The 17648-nt window shown below is 42.3% G+C and overlaps 1 protein-coding gene across 5 annotated transcripts in view; it reads left to right on the plus strand.

Annotated features, from left to right (window-relative positions):
- The window catches only part of Slc14a2 (solute carrier family 14 (urea transporter), member 2), a 406176-nt gene that overhangs the window by 91659 nt on the left and 296869 nt on the right, over positions 1-17648 (plus strand). The window lies entirely within an intron of this gene.

Consider the following 17648-nt stretch of genomic DNA (forward strand, 5'->3'; position numbering starts at 1 on the left):
GTCTAGGGGAAATTGAATGCTATCAATAAAGCACCTACTGCAAGTAAGAGTTATGAATAGGGTCCAGAGATAAGTAAGATACTTTCTTTGCCTTCTAGTGCACACAAGCTCAAAGAGAAGATGATATCATAGTGTCCACAGAAGAAAACCTCCCACTAGCTCATGATAACTGCTGCCTGAGCTCTATGAATTAAATGTAGCTTAGACTTAGAGAGGAGGTTGGAATCTATAAAAGCTAGTCTGGGGTTAAACACACAAAAACAAAACCAAGTAAGAGGTGATCCCCAAAAGCACATCACTGGCTGCCCGGCAATAAGAGGAACTGTTCCTCTCTGTGTAGCAGAAAACTACAGAAAGAATTTAAACCATAGGAAGAATGGGACAAGAGATTCCAGACAGGAGGGCTGTCAAGATCAAAGGCACCAGAAAAGGCAAAGATATTTCAGAATTGTCTGCAGTTGTCATCTTATTGGAGAGATCATTTAGTTCTGGTGACAGGTGGACTAGGATATTCCAGGATGGGGCAGATTGCTGCTTAGTGCCTCACGCAGCAGAAGGAGGGGACAAAGGAAGGGGTGCTTGCACTGAAGGCACTACCCTCTGCACTTGTTCCATGGCTGCCTCTGCTGTCCAGTGTCTCACAGACTAGACACTGAGTACAGGTTCAGCCTCACGGGGCAGGTAGAAAAGGGACTGGAGATTTCCATAGCTTGAGGATGCGTGAGAAGTCTTTTCCCTAACCACATCATCCAAATTCAGAACAATTCCAGGACCCTGTTATACACAGTTACTCTGACGCTGGGCTTTGCAGCTCCGCTCACAACAAGAGAAGAGGGAATGAGGCAAAATGTACAGTAGTTCCTAACCTCTGCACTATCTTCAAGGTGGCACTACATAGTACTTCCTTTTCTCAGGGTCCCCTTGAAGTTCATTGGCAGCTGATTTCATCTAGATGCAAATATGTCAGTTATAGGAGAAGGGGTGAGGGCAGAAGAGATGGCACCTAGCTCCCCCGGGAACCACATTCCTAGATCCCTGAGAGAGATGTTACCCTGTGAGAAAGCAATCCCTCTCCCTGCTCCCAGCCAGGGTTACTGAGTGGCCTAGCTTGTGAGCCTCTTCTCTGTCTTTTCTCTTTCACTTGGTTCATCTGTGTAGAGATCCTATATTGAGAAATCAAATTTGTTATCTTTCTTGCCCTGGTGAGCTATGGAGCAGAATGAGAAACACAAGAAAAGGACTTGGAAGCAGGGATTGATGGGGTCCTCAAGGCAATTCTTCTGACCTGATGACCATTTCACAGGCGGATGTGAACTTGGTCTCAAGCTTTCCTTCCTCAGAAAGCCTATGGAAAGGAGACTCATGACAGTTCCCAAGGTCCTCCAAAAGCCGAGTAAGAGAGGACAAGCAAGGGGTAGGGAAGAGCAAAGTTAGAGGGACTCAGAAATTAGGTAGCTGAGGGGAAGGTGACGTGACCTGCCTAAATCATGCAAGGAAAGTAAAAGTGATTAAGATACAGTATGTTAGGGGCTGGGGATTTAGCTCAGCGGCACAGTTCCTGCCTGGCAAGTGCAACATTGTGAGTTCAATTCCCGGTACCGGAAACAAAACAAAACAAAACAAAAGATACAATATGTTTATGTACCAATTCCCCAAGGTGATGATAAATATTAGGTATCACAAACATATATCAATAGAAAGGAAAAAAGTACCAGCAGGTATGACCTTTGAAATCTCTTAACATGCAAAACCTGATTAGGGTTGCATGTTCCAAAGAAGCTAGCTGCTTGAGCGCTTCTGATCACCCACAGCAAAGATTTCTGTTCCTTGAAGTTTTCTAGAGTGGAAAATCCTAAATTCTAGACTCCTCATGACATGTGCACCTCTATAGGCCTTCAAAAGTCTACAAATGTGACAATTCTGAAGTATAGTGCCTAGGAGAACGTGACAATCCCTGGAGTATTTGACCCTGTTAGATCTCTGGCTAAATGTAGGTCCCAAACAGCTGTCCCCACAGAGCTTCCATAGGCAGAATCACCTTGATCTTCACTTCCAATTACCCAAACTTCTCCATTCTTCAAAAACCCATTCAAGGCCACTGCTCCATGAAGCTGGTTCCAAATTGCCAACACTAACCTCTAAGCTCTCCTCCCAGGGGCTACTAGTGACCACTGCCAAGAGGAATGTCCATCCACCCTGGAGATCCTACAGGCAAAACCACGAGGAAGGCATTCACCAGTTCACTGACAGGAAAACTGAGGCAGAACTGGAACCGAGGTCCAACTGGTTCCAAAACTTGAGCTCTGAACAACTGCATTCTATTACCTTTGCCAGTTCTGAGAGTATGAACTTATATTCGCTGTTAAAACTGCCTTAGAGTGTAACTGACTCTGCTAGGCTCTGTGGAAATACAAAGCCCTATGCAATGCATGTCCCCTTTAGTCCAGGGAACTTGCAATCTTGATAGACAGAGCATTGAAAGAAACAGGTAATAAACATAGGGCACATGTGTGCACATTATATCATATCAACTGATATTTATTGAGTGTCTGGTATGTGCTAGGCATAGTACTAACCTCTTACAGACCTCAGGAGAGATCATAGTCTCCGTAGTTCAGTGTTGAAGGCTGTCCTTAAACAAGTTCATTTGCAAATGGCTGTAGAATTCACAGTGTAAAATTTGAGAAAGTTCCAGGTGCTGTGAGAAAGAACAATAAGGGACCTATTTTAAGTGGGAAAGATCAAAGGTCTTCCTTCCCAGGTACCATCTCTGCTGAGAATTGAGAAATGATCAACTTCTAGCAAAATGTAAGGAGGCTGGAATCTGGGGAGGGAAGATTTAGGGTCAGAATCCCGAGGTAGGAAGAAACTGGAGTTTTAAGCAATACACCTAACCAAGGCAGACAGCTGGGTGCCTTGGGCTCGTTTCATTCTTTTCTGGACTTCTGGAGTCCCTGGGCCCCACATTCTGAATGCCCTGGGCTGAGCAGATGGCTCCCCTTCTGTCTCCACCCCTGGTTTACTGCTATTGACGCTATCCACTAGCCACAGCTTCAGCATGAGCTCGGCCTATCGCTTTGTCCATTTCTTCCTTTTGATCACGGTGGGGGCCCCTGGACCACATGGACAGCCTGGCTGGGGGCTCATCTCCTTGTCAGAGCCCAACCTCCAGAGCTCAGCTTTCCTTTGGGTCTCCCCCTCCCAGGCCTCCTCAGGAGGGAGGACCTGGGAAAGACTGTAAATTGTATACATTATTTCCTTTTTGATTAGGTGAATAAATAACTTGATTGAGACGCGCCTCTTTGGAGGGCGCTGCTGGCAGGCTTCCAGGACTGGGAGGCAGCTGGCTTGGAGCACAGAGGAGACACAACAAAGGCCCAAGGGACAGACACTTTGCAGTAGGCATGGGGTCCAGCCTGGCTGTGGAGAGCACAGGCCAGGAGTATTTAGGAAATGTGCTTTTGCCCTCCACTGTCTATGAGAGGGAAGGCTTAGTTCTCAGTGTTGGGACATCTGTCACAGCCCCTGTCCTCCTGGGAGACAAGCTTCAGCCTAGAGGAAATAGCACAGATTCAGGGCAGCTGACAACTGTTGTATGGCCCAACAGAGCAGGTCCTAGGGAAAGTTCTCCACTTACAATGGCTATCATTTTTAAGAAAGGCCTTTTGTGGAAGGAATGTACAGGGAATGGAAATATTGATGCATGGAATACATTTGCTGGCGCTTAATCCAGGCACCTCCTCATGGCTCTCCAAATTTAAAGTGTGAGTCTAAACCAGGATTCTCTGTCTATCCCTTACCAAAAGACACCACTGACCACTTGCACAGTCACTTACAGTGGCTCCGTGCCACCCTGCTGCTTAGACAAGATCTGCTCATAGGAACCATGATACTGTTTAAGAGAGGATAATTTCAAAATGTGGAAAAATGACACACTGTGAAGTCCTAAGTGATTCATATACAAGCCCCACACCAAGCCCCCAGCAGTGAGAATCACTACTCTGAAGGTGGCCAACGTAAGTTATTTCCCAGCCCTAGTGAAGGTGCTAAGATCTAAGGCGTCTGGAGTAGGCTTCTCAGTAACAAAAATTGCTTTTCCTTGTGGGTTACTAATCTACAACTAGAAAACTACTCCTTTGAATTAAGATATGGTGACTTCAGGGTCAAAACATCTCTAAGATGGAAAACATATTAATCTGATTTCAGTCATTAACTCTTTGTTTGGTTATAGAAAAGCTTATGACTGCCCTTTGGGAGCAGTCTACAGGGTCCAGGACAACAAGACAAAGGAGCAGAGGAGGACATAAAAATAATCTTCTACCATTTATGGGGAACATTATAAGCCTGGGGGACCCTAGGCTCCTTCACATATGCCTTCCCATTCAAGGTTTAAGATCTGAACACACACATGGGTGGAGACAACCTCTATGTCCTTTTCACCACACCAGCCACTTCTACCTGAGTGAGATACCAGGGAAATGACACTGCTTGAGAAGTGCCATGCTGGAGAGCCTCTAAGAGAGCTACTCCTGAATGCACAGCCTCCTAGAGTAGAAGGGAGGTCAGTACAAGCCAGTAATGTCCCAGCCTTGACTCTAGTCAGCCTGGGGTCCAACCTTACACTGTGACCTCATAGTTTGCACTCCTGGTACCTGGGTAGGAAAAACCCTTCTCGGGTGCTCCCCAGGCTGTTGGCATCACTTGCCACCAGTCAGATTGCTTACTTGCAAGCAGGGCTCCCTAAGTGCCAGGAAGAGTGGGAAGAACAGCCAGATTCTGAACCACCCCTGAGCTCCTGCAGATAAGGATGCTATAAGAAGGAATGGAAAATGTGACTGAGCTGAAGTGTACAGAGACTGTGATGTTCCCTATGTAGCACACTCTTAACTCCTGAAAGGTGAGCCCTAGGCTGGCTTCCATGTGGGAGAAGGGTTCTCTTCCCTAGGAGTCCTGCCCACCTTTGGCCATGACCTGCAGCTTCCCCAGGTGCCCCCCAGCCACCAGTCCTTTTTATGAACACTGGCCATAGTGTCTCCTTGTACATGCTAATTGCCTGCCGTTCTTTGAAGTTCAGCCCAATGATGGTCTACCCAATGACCTGCATCTTTTTGTGACAACACTTATCCTTCTGTTATATATATCTGTCTTCCTCCTCTACATGGTCAGCTCTGTAAGGTAGTGTCCTATATTCATAGCATCTAGCACAGTTTCTGGCAAATAATGAGTCTTGGAGGAAGTTTTCCCTGTGCTCTCCCACACTGGTCTTTGCCAGTCTTGGCTGGCTGCATTCTCCCTTACATTACACTACTATGCGTATAACATGACTAGGACTGTTTGTTTATTTGTGTGCACATCAAGTAGCTGTATCACCAGGAGAAATGAGATCATGACTATCTTGCTGTCAGCTTGTTGTCTAGCTATCAGGTGGCTCTGATTTGAATTCCATCATCTGATGGGAAACAACTACCCACTGGTGGTTCAAGCCACTTCCTAGGCAGTGCTGAAATATATTTGATGACCAAATGCACAAGTCATTCTGGGTTTCTGAAGATCAGTTCAGTCATAGATTTTGCCTGGGTGCCTCTCCTTATTCCACGAAATACCTCATTCTCTCCATCCAAGCCCCCTGCTGGCACATTTGATCTGCACTTGCCCGTAGCCACAATGTTATCAAACTGTGCTTACTTCAGTTACTTAGCTCAGGGCAGTGTTTACAGATAAATCACTCCAGTAGGATGTTTAATTGTTTTTCCAGAAGTGCTGAGCTTTCTCCTTAGCTCTAGTACAAACAGAACATCAGCAACTAATGGGCTTTTTCCTATCAGGCACAAGGAGAAAATTTCTCCCATGGCAAGTTGATAATTCACAAAACCAGGAAAATCTGTGAGAGGTGTCGTGGAAAAGCATTCTTCCCTAGAGCCAGTGACCAGGCTCCACCATTAAATTTCCATGAGACTTCAAGAAGATTCTTTTAAGTTTTCCATGTTTTAAAACAATTATTGCAAAAATATTAAAAATTACTTCCACAAGTGCATTTTTTTTAGCGGTGGTACATGCATGACTGTCCCGTCAGGTGGCTTGAACCACTGGTGGTTAACTGTTTAACCTGAGATGATGGAATTCAAACCAGAGCCAACAGACAGAAAGCCATACAAATTATGGTCCCATCATAAAAGTGTTAAGTGTATGCAAAATTTATGCTTTATTTGGTTTCCCAGCTTTTCAAAATAAGTAAGGTATTGGAATCATTCTTGATAAGGATTCTGGGCTGGGTGATCTCTAATTTCTGGTGTAACTTTCAGTTTCTAAGAGGTTTGAGCTCAAAGCTATAACTTCAATACAAGATCCCTTCCCAGGGAGGAGCCAAGAACTCCCATGTACCCCAGTCACATGAATCAGAAAATATTAATTCATTTATATAGGACACTAATAAAGAAAATCCAAAGAGATTTATCTTCCAAACACACAACTCTCTGTGAAAAAACTTGCCACAGTCGTGATAGTCTGTGTCTATCACCAAGGAATGCACTATTCCTTGAAATCCATAGATCAGAGCTGCTAAGCCCTTGCACTACATCAGACTGACCTTGCCTTGTGACTTGGTGGCTGTGGTGCAGGTCTTTCAAGCCTAGCAAGAATCATAGGAGTGTCACGTGTGGACTTTCAGTAGAGTCCCAATGAAGTACACAGCTCAAATAATATTGGCCCTATTATATCACTTGGCATTATCAAATAAAACAAAGCAACTGGTTTATTATACTCTTTGCTAAATATGAGGTTTATAGGGAACCCCAAAACTCAGTGCTCAGATGAGTTCACACCACCCACTCTCTGCCACGGGAAGGCTGCCTTCTTTTCTGAAAGTGCCCTTGAACTCTGACTATAACAGCATCTTCTTGCACAGTGCATCACCATTGTCCATGGGCTTGAGCCAAGTGGAAACTATATGACTTTGTATAGAAAATATTCTGAGTAAGAAGACAGTGAATCAGGGTTCTAGCTGCAGCCCTGGTGAGGGAACTGCTTCCCCATTCAAGGCCTATTTCCTCATGTTTACTTAGAGATTTGGTTGGGGGAAGTAGTTCTCAATACTATATTTGGTCCAAGGACCAAAAGCATCGACATCAAGTGGGTCTGTGTGTATTAAGGTAGATCTCTGCGGGTGGGCTTCCCCAAGACATATTAAATCAAAATATTATGGGGTAGGTTATAGAAGCTAGCAGGTGAAACAAGCTTACCAGGTGATTGTTACTAAGACTCCACCACCATAACCACAGCACCAGATGATCTCTGAGCCTCCATCCAGAAATATTTTCTTCTGGTGTTGTGAATATAATTACTGCAGTAGCCACAAAGAACAATAGTTAGGAACAGAGCTCGCTTTTATACTCCTGATTTTTCATGCCTTAGCCATCTATCTCAGTTCTATGTGGAAACTTGATCCACTCTCTGGGGCACTGTAGCCCTAGACTCATCCTGAAGTTTCCTATAGGCTGTTAAGGAGGTAAAGAGAGGAAAGCTTGCTCTCTGTTCCATGGGGGAGGAGAGAAAGAGTTCCTATAAACAGCAGTCCCGGAATTATCCTCCAGCGCCTGTGCTATTATGAAGAAGAGCTGACACAGCAGAGTCCCGGGGATGCTGTGTGTCTGCAGTGCACTAATCACGGAGGCAGGCAGGCTAAATGCAAAGAGAACATTTGCACAAACAGCACCTGTACTGAGCAGTCAGCCACTATTTTTAGAGTTGCTGCAAAAAGTAGAAGGACATTTGGAGAGGTTCCCGAAGGGCGCAGTCAGTAGAAAGGTGGAGAGGTTTGGGCACATTTTGTGTGGCTGGCTCTCTAAGACCCTGTCAACTGAGTCACTGAAAACCTGAGCAGTTTGATATTTTTGATCTTGCTTTGGTTTTGCTAGGGGATGGGGTACAGACACGGCAGAGCAAGAACAAGGAGGGATAAAGAGAGTCATTGTGATCCACTAGTGATATTTTTGATCGCAGGATACATATTTAAAAGTTTAGATGATTGTGATTCCAGAATACAAAGAAAAATTTGCTCTCCAAGGTTTGTTCAGGAGATGCAGAAAGTAAGAATAAATGGCATATAATTTTATCTAACTCATTGTATCCAGCTGAAAATATATTGTCCTAGTTGGGATTGTCACCCCTTACATTCATGGCCAGGGTAAGCCGTGTAATTTAGCGTTGGACATAGCCTAAAGCTTAGAGGTCATGACCATTGAGAAAGAGTACTGATCCATTATAGCAATTCTTATTTTCAAATAAGGAATCATAGTGAACACTAATTGAGGGCTTATAGAAACATTTCCAAGGACAGATCCATTGGCAGTTGGCTAATTACATCAATCCACACACCAGGGTAAAATGGGGCTTTCATAGCACTCTGACATGTGGAATTTCCCATCAAAGTGAATGCAATCGATTTGATAAATGTTACACATTTGTTTGACCTTTCAGGTAGATTCATAACATAACAGGTCAGCAAAGGTCATTCTCTGATCTACCTCCTCTTCTCCCCCTTGCAATTAGGAAATTCTCTTCTCTTTCAGCCTCACAAGGAATTTTGGGTTGAACTGTAATGAGGTATCTGGTTCAATTCTGTCCTGCTATGGAGTAACTATAGTCTTCCTCAAGCTGACTGCTCAAACCTACAGAGCTGTCTCTTTGCACAGTTGGCCTGATTCCCTGTTAACCAGCCTTCCAGCCCAGAGCTTTCTCTGTCATCAGAGAACCAGAGGATCCTAGAATTAGAATGACTGTGAAGTCACCCAGCACAACATGTTTTCTTCAACACTTGAATTGAGAAACTTGTGGTCACATGTACAATTTTCTAATATTTTTTTGTCTTTTTTGAGACAAGGTCTCACTCTGCAGTTCAGGATGGCCTTGAGCTCGCTTTGTGGCCCAGGCTGGTCTCAAACTCACAACAATCCTCCTGCCTTGGCCTCCCAAGTGCTGGGATTACAAGCATGTACCACCACCATGCCTGGCCTTTCTAATCATTATTCTGAAATGCAAAATTAGACAACAGAGATGCATGCCAAATTGAAATAATTTTCTTTGGGACCTGTTTACAAAAATGGCCACCTGGCTGCATACTAATTTGAATTGTACTTGAGGTATGTAATTCAGAACTCTTGGTCCTCACAAGGCTATTTTCAAAGGGCAAACAAATTGTGATGGAGCCAATCTGAGATTTGGCTTCATCAATACTAAATACGTCCATTAATGCACTTTAGCTGACCCAAACATTTTGAGACTACTGAAACAATAACCTCAGTGAACGGACCCCTCACAGATCTGTGAAATAACAAAATTTGTTTTTTGTAGTATCTACTCTATTTCCCAAAGATTTCTGCCCTCCCTGTCCCTTGGATCAGGCCTCTCTCAGAAGTCACCCCTATGTTAAACATCATCCTTTAGATTCTTGTTCTCAGCCCCATGTAGCTGCTACATCCCTTCTTAACATATTTGCCTGCAAAGATTTAATGTTTAGGAAGAGAAGGGAGATTTGAGAAGTTCAATTTTCTAAATCCGACCACATTTTTCTCTCTCCTTATTCTGATTGTATTTGTTTCCATTGTAGTTTTTTCAAATTCTGCATTATATATGTTTGAATTCTATAACACTGAAATTTTCCCATGTCAAGAATAGTCAAATCTTGGCAGTTTAATAGGGTCCAACCTAATGGCATCGATCCAGTGTGATCTGGGGCCTGATGATGTCCCATAGCAACAGGTCCTTCCTATGCAACTACTCGAATCAATTAAGACTTTCATCTCCATGGATTGGCAAGGCAAGTTCCAACATGTAGCTTGACTTCTACCTCCCATCACCAAAATGCATCATATTTTCTTGAGGTTTTTGCACTAATAAACATTAAAAAGTAGCAGGGTTTTTCCCCCAGTTTTTATTGCTTTTCTCAGAGATGACTGCTGAGCTATGCTTAACACTCTATATAAAACACATACACTAGAGGTTTCAAGTTTAATGGAAATGGGGGAAGAGGGCAAGGAGAAAATGTGAAATAGATACTATAATTTGAAAGCACAAAAATCACCATCCTTTGTGAGATGGGCATATACCCATCTCAAGGGTAGGTATGGCCTTTCCAGGCTGTGTGTCACTAGGAACATAATAACATTCAACAAATATCTAGTAGTAGAACTCTTTTTAAAGGATACTCAATAGTGAATCCATAATGGTGGATACAGGATGTTCCTTCTGCAGACATTTTTCAAACTACATCATGGAGGCAGCCACTGATTCCTTGTATCTGCAAAACCAGCTGTGATCCAAGTTGTTTTAATCTTTTTACTCTTCTCTACACTCAAGCAATCTCCAATCATTATTTTAAGCAAGACTCCCATCTCCAAGTCCTGCTTTATTCTTCCCCCAAGGACCCTAAAAGCAAAGAAAACAAAAAGTCAGGAAAGTTAAAGCCTTTGAATTCCATCCTGGCCTCACCCCATCACATCACACCTTCCCAGCTTTTGCAGGACACAGCTCAGCTCCCTTTCTGCCCCTCCTCATCCCGAGGACTGTTACCCTGTCCCAAATTCCAACAAGTCTTGGAACAAAGACTGGCAGCAAACGAAATTCCTCGTCTGGACTGAGAGTAGAATGCAATTAGCCAGAAAAGGTTGTGAAATTTGTTTTAAAATGCTATGAATATTTTATCTGCTGACCCTCATCTCCATGTCATTCCCCATCCAGCCATCCCCTCCCCAAAGCCCCTTCACACAGGGTCTTTGCAAAGGAAAGTCTGACCTTTAGATTGAGATGTTCTCTGTTGCAATAACGTTGGAATATGTTTCAACACGGTAACTGGAGATCTATTTACTAAACTGTTTGGCACATTCAGCACGTCCTGGGGGAATTGTTGGCAGGACCTGCCGTGCGTTTTTCACTCCTCCCTGATGCATTACCAGACATAAGGTCATCCCAGTCTAGCAGAGATGGGTGCTGCTCAGGGCTCATTACCTCGCAGCAAGCTAGCCAGATGAGGCCGTGGGATGTTTTCTCTTCATCATTCAAGCTTGAAAGGAAACTGTCAGCCTCCACTTGCTCTTAAAACAATGAAAATTTAGGTGACAGTGCTCTCATTAGCTCAATGGAAATGAAGGATTCTAGGCAGAGACATCCCTCCTTTGCAGCATGCTAACAACTCTACCTTCAGTCGCTCCAGGAGCCAACGCACAAAATGAGTCTCAGCCTCTGAAGAAAGAGTGCTGACCAAATCAGTGACTTCCACTTCTTCAGATGAGAAAAGCTTTCAGGATACACAGATTCTGAAGTTAGGGAAATGGGTAGATTTCAGAAAGGTAACAGGTTTTCTTTGGTTCCACTTTGCTGAGAAATGGATACATGTATAAGACTGTCCTCTAGTGACTTACATGCACTCTAATCCTTAGAAAATAAGCAAGGGGATCATTACACTGGTAAATTCTGCACCTAGGGGAAAGTGAAACAAAAGTGCCAAGTGTAGACCTTATTTCTTAGACGTACATTGCAGAATTTCTAATGAACCTCTTGTATAATACACAAAGTTATGGAAGCCCTGATAATTGCTCACATTTGTATTGCACTATTTTCTAGGACACTGATGTGCATTATTTTCTCATTTGATCTTTATAATTGTTGTGTTTAATGATCCTGTGGTATCCAGACTCTGTTTTTTATAATAAAATTTTAGGAACACTAGGACCGAGTATGACCTAAACAATAATTTTGGTCAGTGGAGGCTAACTAGGGGTGCATATTGACTTATCATGGAAACTTTTTTGAAACGTATGTGCCCACCGTCCTAACTCTCCAGCTTCTCACTGTACCTCAACTGTAAACAGGGTCTGAATCAGTCCATAACGGTGAAAGCTCGGCACCAATTTTTTTTTAGAAAATCCTCCAAGTGATTCTGAAACACACTGGGATTTACTGCACTACTCTAGTTTAAAGCTGATGCTTAAATAACTGATATAACTGACCAGAGCCACATGCAGTGGCAAAACCCACATTCAAAACCAGGCCTCCACACTCCTAGAGGGCCCCTTCTTTCACACTTTGTTGCCATTTTTCTGAATCATTGGTGGAACTGCCAAGGTGGTGCTATTTATTTTAACCCATAGTTTGCTTCTTCCTAGTGTAAAGGAAAAAGGATGTGAGATGTTGTGTCCAGTATATACCGGATATGAGTAAAACTCCCAAACATCAGTTTTTCTATTCTAGGCATTTCCACCAAAATTCATCTTCTTAACAGGTTTGCTCCTCAGTCCCATGATTTGGCCCAGATACCCATTAGGAGTGGGTCTTTCTTTCTCCTGGAGACATCACCTTTGGATTTGGAAACTTCAGGACCATTTCATTGAATTGTGGGTTCATATGATCAATAGCCCAAAATATGTGGGAAAGTGCTGCTGCCGAAGAGAAAGGACTCTAGGATGTGTGTGAGTCACACTGGAGAGAACAAAAGTGCTTCTCCCTATACTTCTTTGCCCATCCAACAACTAACCTCTCTTTAGTAGTTTTTCTACCTTCAGTAATTTTCCTCCCATTTGCACAAAGGAGGGTCTCATGGAATCATTCAGAGCCAAGGTTCATCACAAAATCACACTTCACTGTGCAGGAGGGGGACTGAGAGGGACAGTGGACTCCTACCCCTGTGCATCCTGAGCCCTCACACCATACTAAGGCACAAAGTCAGATCTTCTAGGCATGCCTTTTCCAGGGTTTAAGTTGGACAAGTGGACCTGGAGCAGGCATTACAAACTTCCTGCGTAGGTGCAAGCAGCCCTACCGAGACCTCACACCTCAATCATGCTCTCCACTTTAGCCATTAGTAGAAGGCTTTAGCTGGGGGTGAGAGCAAAGAGTTAGTTTTCCTGCCAGAAGCAAGGAAATGACAGAGCAGGAGAGAATGTATCCCTTCTCCACATTTTAAATAGAAAATAGATGATAGATAATAGATTAGATAGATAGATAGATAGATAGATGGATAGATCTATGTCTATATGTATAGTGCCTATGGGCCCTCACTGGGGAATTTCTGACAGCAAACAATGCAAGATTTCCTATTTGTACTCATAAAAGAATATGTTCTATCTAAAATGTCCCTAATTTAGATAAGGTTCTAAACACCACTATTTTCTATTATGAGCTATTTTGCCTACTTAGTGGCAGGCATAAAGTAATTCATGTATTTTAATGTGCATTTAGGCTATTTTTCTAGTAATAAGGATCTGAAAAATCAATGGCTCAGGCTCGGTTTAAAATATATACCTAAAGTACTTCACCGCTTTGACCATCTTAAATATAGCAGTGGCACTGAGTATCTTCACAGTGCTGTGCAACTATCACCAATATTTATCTCCAGAAGTTTTTATGATCTCAAATAGAAACCCTCTGTCCACTAAATAGCACATATTCCTTCTCCCTGCCTTATGCTAGCCCCTGGTAACTTCTATTCAGTTTTCTGTATTTATTAATTTAACTGTTCTAGGCATATCATAATAATCATAATATTTGTCCTTTTGTGACTGGCTTATTTATTTCACTTCACATACATCATTAAGGTTCATCCATGCCATAGCAAGTGTCAGAATTTCATTACTCTTTAGAATGGAATGACATCCACTCTGTGACTGTATCACATTTCACCTGTGCATCCACCTGTTTGTGGGCTAACCCAGGCACTTCTGGGATGTCACTGTTTGGGTGTGTATTTGTATTTGTATTTGTACCTAAGGTGCAGGATAAGATAAGGGAAGAAAATGATCAGTTAGAGATATACAACAGATTTGGTGAGATTATAAGAAACCTCTGAATGAAGCTTCCTAAACTATAGAAATATTATTGTGTCCATATGTTTTTCTGAACTGAAAATGTAGCAAGGTCTGAAAAATACTGTGTTTACACAGGGCTTGGTAGAGAGAACGTTGAAGGCATCATCTAGAAAGTTAGGCAGGAATAGTCACCATAACTCTCTTGGCAACTGAAAGAGCAAGGTGAAAAAAAGTTAGCTGCATAAGTACTTTTCTCTCCTGAAGCAAAGGTGGCAGAAGTCTCTGTGCTCTACCCTCAGTTCCCCCTCTTTCAAAGCCTAATAACTTGGCTCTTGGTTCCTGTTTCTTCTGTGCAAGTGAGGGAGCGCCTTTGTGTCTTGAAGGTGCTGATATCTGCAGAGCAGGAAGGAAGTGTGAGCTATGAATCCCCAGGAAGACCATCCTAAGGGGGAAGGGACAACTTGTGGCCCAGGTGGCATATCTATGTCATCTCTCAGCTGCAGAGACCCTCCATGCTATTATTACTAAACATCAACCACAGCTCCTGAGGCAAGAATGGGGGACACTGCCATGAAAAACAGTAGTGGACAAAAGCCAATCCTGTCAGAACCTCCCAAGGCCTGAGTTGCACTGAGGTTGTTCTCTGATGCGGCTGCCCTTGGGCTCAGATGAGACAACTGAGTATTGAGATCCATGATGTCTCAGAGCCTGTGTCAGCTTCTTGGATGGGTTTTTGGATGTCATGATATTGGTAGCATAACAAAAGGGTGAAATTTGTGATAGTGCCTAGAATAAGTCCCAAGAAAATATCTCTTTGCTTTTTTCCCTAACCAGTGGATTTCATGTTATGTAAGAAACACAAGCTTAGCACTAAGGATGGAAGCTACCAAGGGATGATGGTGGAACATTGGGGGAGGGGCCAAGTGGTTTTTATGAAGAGCAAAAGAATTATGGAAAGCACATTGCAAGTCTTGTTATTTTTCTTGTAATATGTTCCAAACCCAAACAAACTTGAAAAAAGTATGTGTGCAAAAGTAAACCTTAAACCATTTTGCAAATCCCGCCCTAGATTTCACATTTCTCCAGTGAGGCTCACATTCCTTTATTCAGATTCCAAAAGTAGAGATAATTTGTTCCAAATGTTTCCAAAGCCGACCAGCAGAAGGGTCTAACGATTTTTCCAGAGCTGGAGAAAACTGTGAAATCTTCTACACCCTAATGGAGCATTCAAAGTGAAAGAAAGAAAAGGAGACAAGCAAGAGAAAAAGGGAAAGAAATGTTGTGATGATCTCTTTATTTATGTCATTAGTTATGGCTCTTTGACAAGGTCTATAGAGTCATGTCCTATTTCCCTTGGCAAGGTAGCATTTCTTCTTTGTTATGAGGTACATTGTGATAAAGAAAATGATCACACCAGTATAGATTTTTTTGTAAGATAGTGAGAAAGATTATCTCAAAGCCATCCAGCTTTTAAAGACCCTTGGAGATGATGAGTGTGTGTGTGCGTGTTTGTGCATTGCTGGGGCAACCAGGTCTCTGCAATGATTCTCTTCTTCCTCCCTAACAAAGCTTCAGATAACCATGACTTTGTAGATTCCAGTTCGCTATATTAATAGCAAAGACCACATCCCAAAGAAGGTTCAATTTATGTAGAAGTTTGTTTGAGCTCTTGGGATCAATGCTGCTGACCAACAACAGGAATGATTTATAAGGACTGGACAAGATTCCATGGACCTGGCCGGAAAGGTTTGCTTTAGTGTTAGTTTTCACTTATTTGTTTACTTTTTCATTTTGCTAGACTGCCACCAAAATGTGCTCTAATCTAGTTGTTTGATATGTGTGTACCTCGTCTGCACTGTGAGATTCCTACAAGTCTGGAAATGTGTCTTCCTCTTCTTTATAACTCAGCATAGTGCTTGACCAACAATAAATGTTTACTTGGGGAGGAAGAAAGATAGAATGAAATATAATGCAACTTGGTTCATTAGACTTTGCCTGGAGCCAAAGAAAACTTAGGCAAACTCAACCAGAAAGCTAGCCAGTTCAGACTTCAAACCTCATGATTTGTAATATAATAACATATAAGCAATAGTTTTAACTTATTAATACTATTATTTTTGCTATAAGCACCATGTATTGAAGTTCTACTATGTCCTTTGTATAGTGATAAATACTTTACATAAATAATCCCCCTTCAAAACAACTCTGCAAAAAAGGAAATGACTCTCACTCTATAAGTGAAGAAATTGAGGCTCAAAAAATTAAATAAATTTGGATTTCAGTGGCTGAACTTGGGTCACAACCAGCTCGGTTAATGAGTCTTTGTGAATGAGCAGAGACCTTGAAAGCAACCAGCTGATGTCATAGCTCATTCACTGGGACCAGTTAAACTAAGACCATGATTGTCACTCTGAGCGCTTGTGTTGCTGCAAGACATCTTCTTTTTTTTTTTCACTTCTAACCACACTCCTAAACCTAGTTTACTGCACTTGAAATTGTGCAGCCGGTCACAGGCAGAAAAGCATGACTAGCTCAAGGGAAGTTCATTAGTAGGTTTAAGGCTACATTTCAGGTGACATGGTTTTCTGATTGCAGGCTGGGACACATTTCTCCATGTGAGCCACAATGGTACCCGTTTGCCAAGGCCTAAGGACAGATGGACATGGAATGTTAGCCATGAACCTTGTCATTAAGTAATGGGAGATTTACAAGATAAGGCAAGAAGCCCATCCACACTGAGCAGGACACGAGAACAAGGATACAGACCTCATGAATGAGCACATACCAAACTTTATGCACAGATGTGAAGTCATAGCTGTGATACAGTCAGGCAAGTCTTTATTATCCCAACCAGAATCACCTTTTTTCACACAGTTCCCCCTCAACAAAGCTATTTCTAAGTATAAAAAAAAGACAGCACTGGGTTTGAGATAAGAATATCTTGGATGAAGTTTCTCATTGCCACTCGCTAACTTGAGAAGCTATCTCTCTGAAATTCCCTTACTTGAGCTAAGAGTGCAGTATAATCTCTGTCTTCCTAAATTTCTGTGATTGTCATGAGGATACAGTTAAACATACCACACTTCTAGGAATACAGAAGTGCTTCATACATTTTCAAAAAGTACATGATTAGAGGGAATTTTGATGTATTTCATAAAACCCAAGAAACATATGAAAATGCATGACTATAAAATATTATTGGTAGATTTTTCTGTGCCTGAAATTCTGTTAGTCATTTGGATAAAATAACTAGAGATGTGTATGGCATAGGTTTTACCACTAGGCAGAGCAGTAAAAGCTTTAGAGTACATAAGACTAGCAAGTATAATTGGTTTATTAGACAGCTGGACTGAGTAGGGTGAAAGTAAGAACCGAATTAATTTTATTCTTGCTACTAGCTTCCTCCATCCTTGATAATATATATCAAAGTTGGTAGTTTTTCATGTCATGCCTAGATATTAAAAAACAATTTAATTTTCAGATATTAGAATATCTACTAAAACCTTTTTCTCCTCCCTGCCACAGCTCAGGAGGAATTGGGTGACATAATCACTTTTTTATATTTTTAACCTCATGTCTTCTCCTCTTGGAGATAAACTCAAGGAGAAAAATCAGTTCTGCCCAACCCTGCACCTCCTAAGGCCCCCTCTCCCCTGGTGAGGGAAGAGAGCAAAGTGAGTGATGGCCAGTCAAGGTTTGGCTACTGCAGTAGGTCCTTGGTGCTGCCATAACAAACTACTTCAGCTGAGTGGCTTAAAGAACAAAAATGTATTCTCCAACAGTCCTGGAGGCTAGAAATCTGAAATCAAATCAATACAATTGGTTCCTTTTGGATGTTTTGGTGGATAATCT

Source organism: Chinchilla lanigera, unplaced genomic scaffold, assembly GCF_000276665.1.
Source record: "Chinchilla lanigera isolate Chin_1 unplaced genomic scaffold, ChiLan1.0 scaffold00001, whole genome shotgun sequence".
Classification (NCBI taxonomy): domain Eukaryota; kingdom Metazoa; phylum Chordata; class Mammalia; order Rodentia; family Chinchillidae; genus Chinchilla; species Chinchilla lanigera.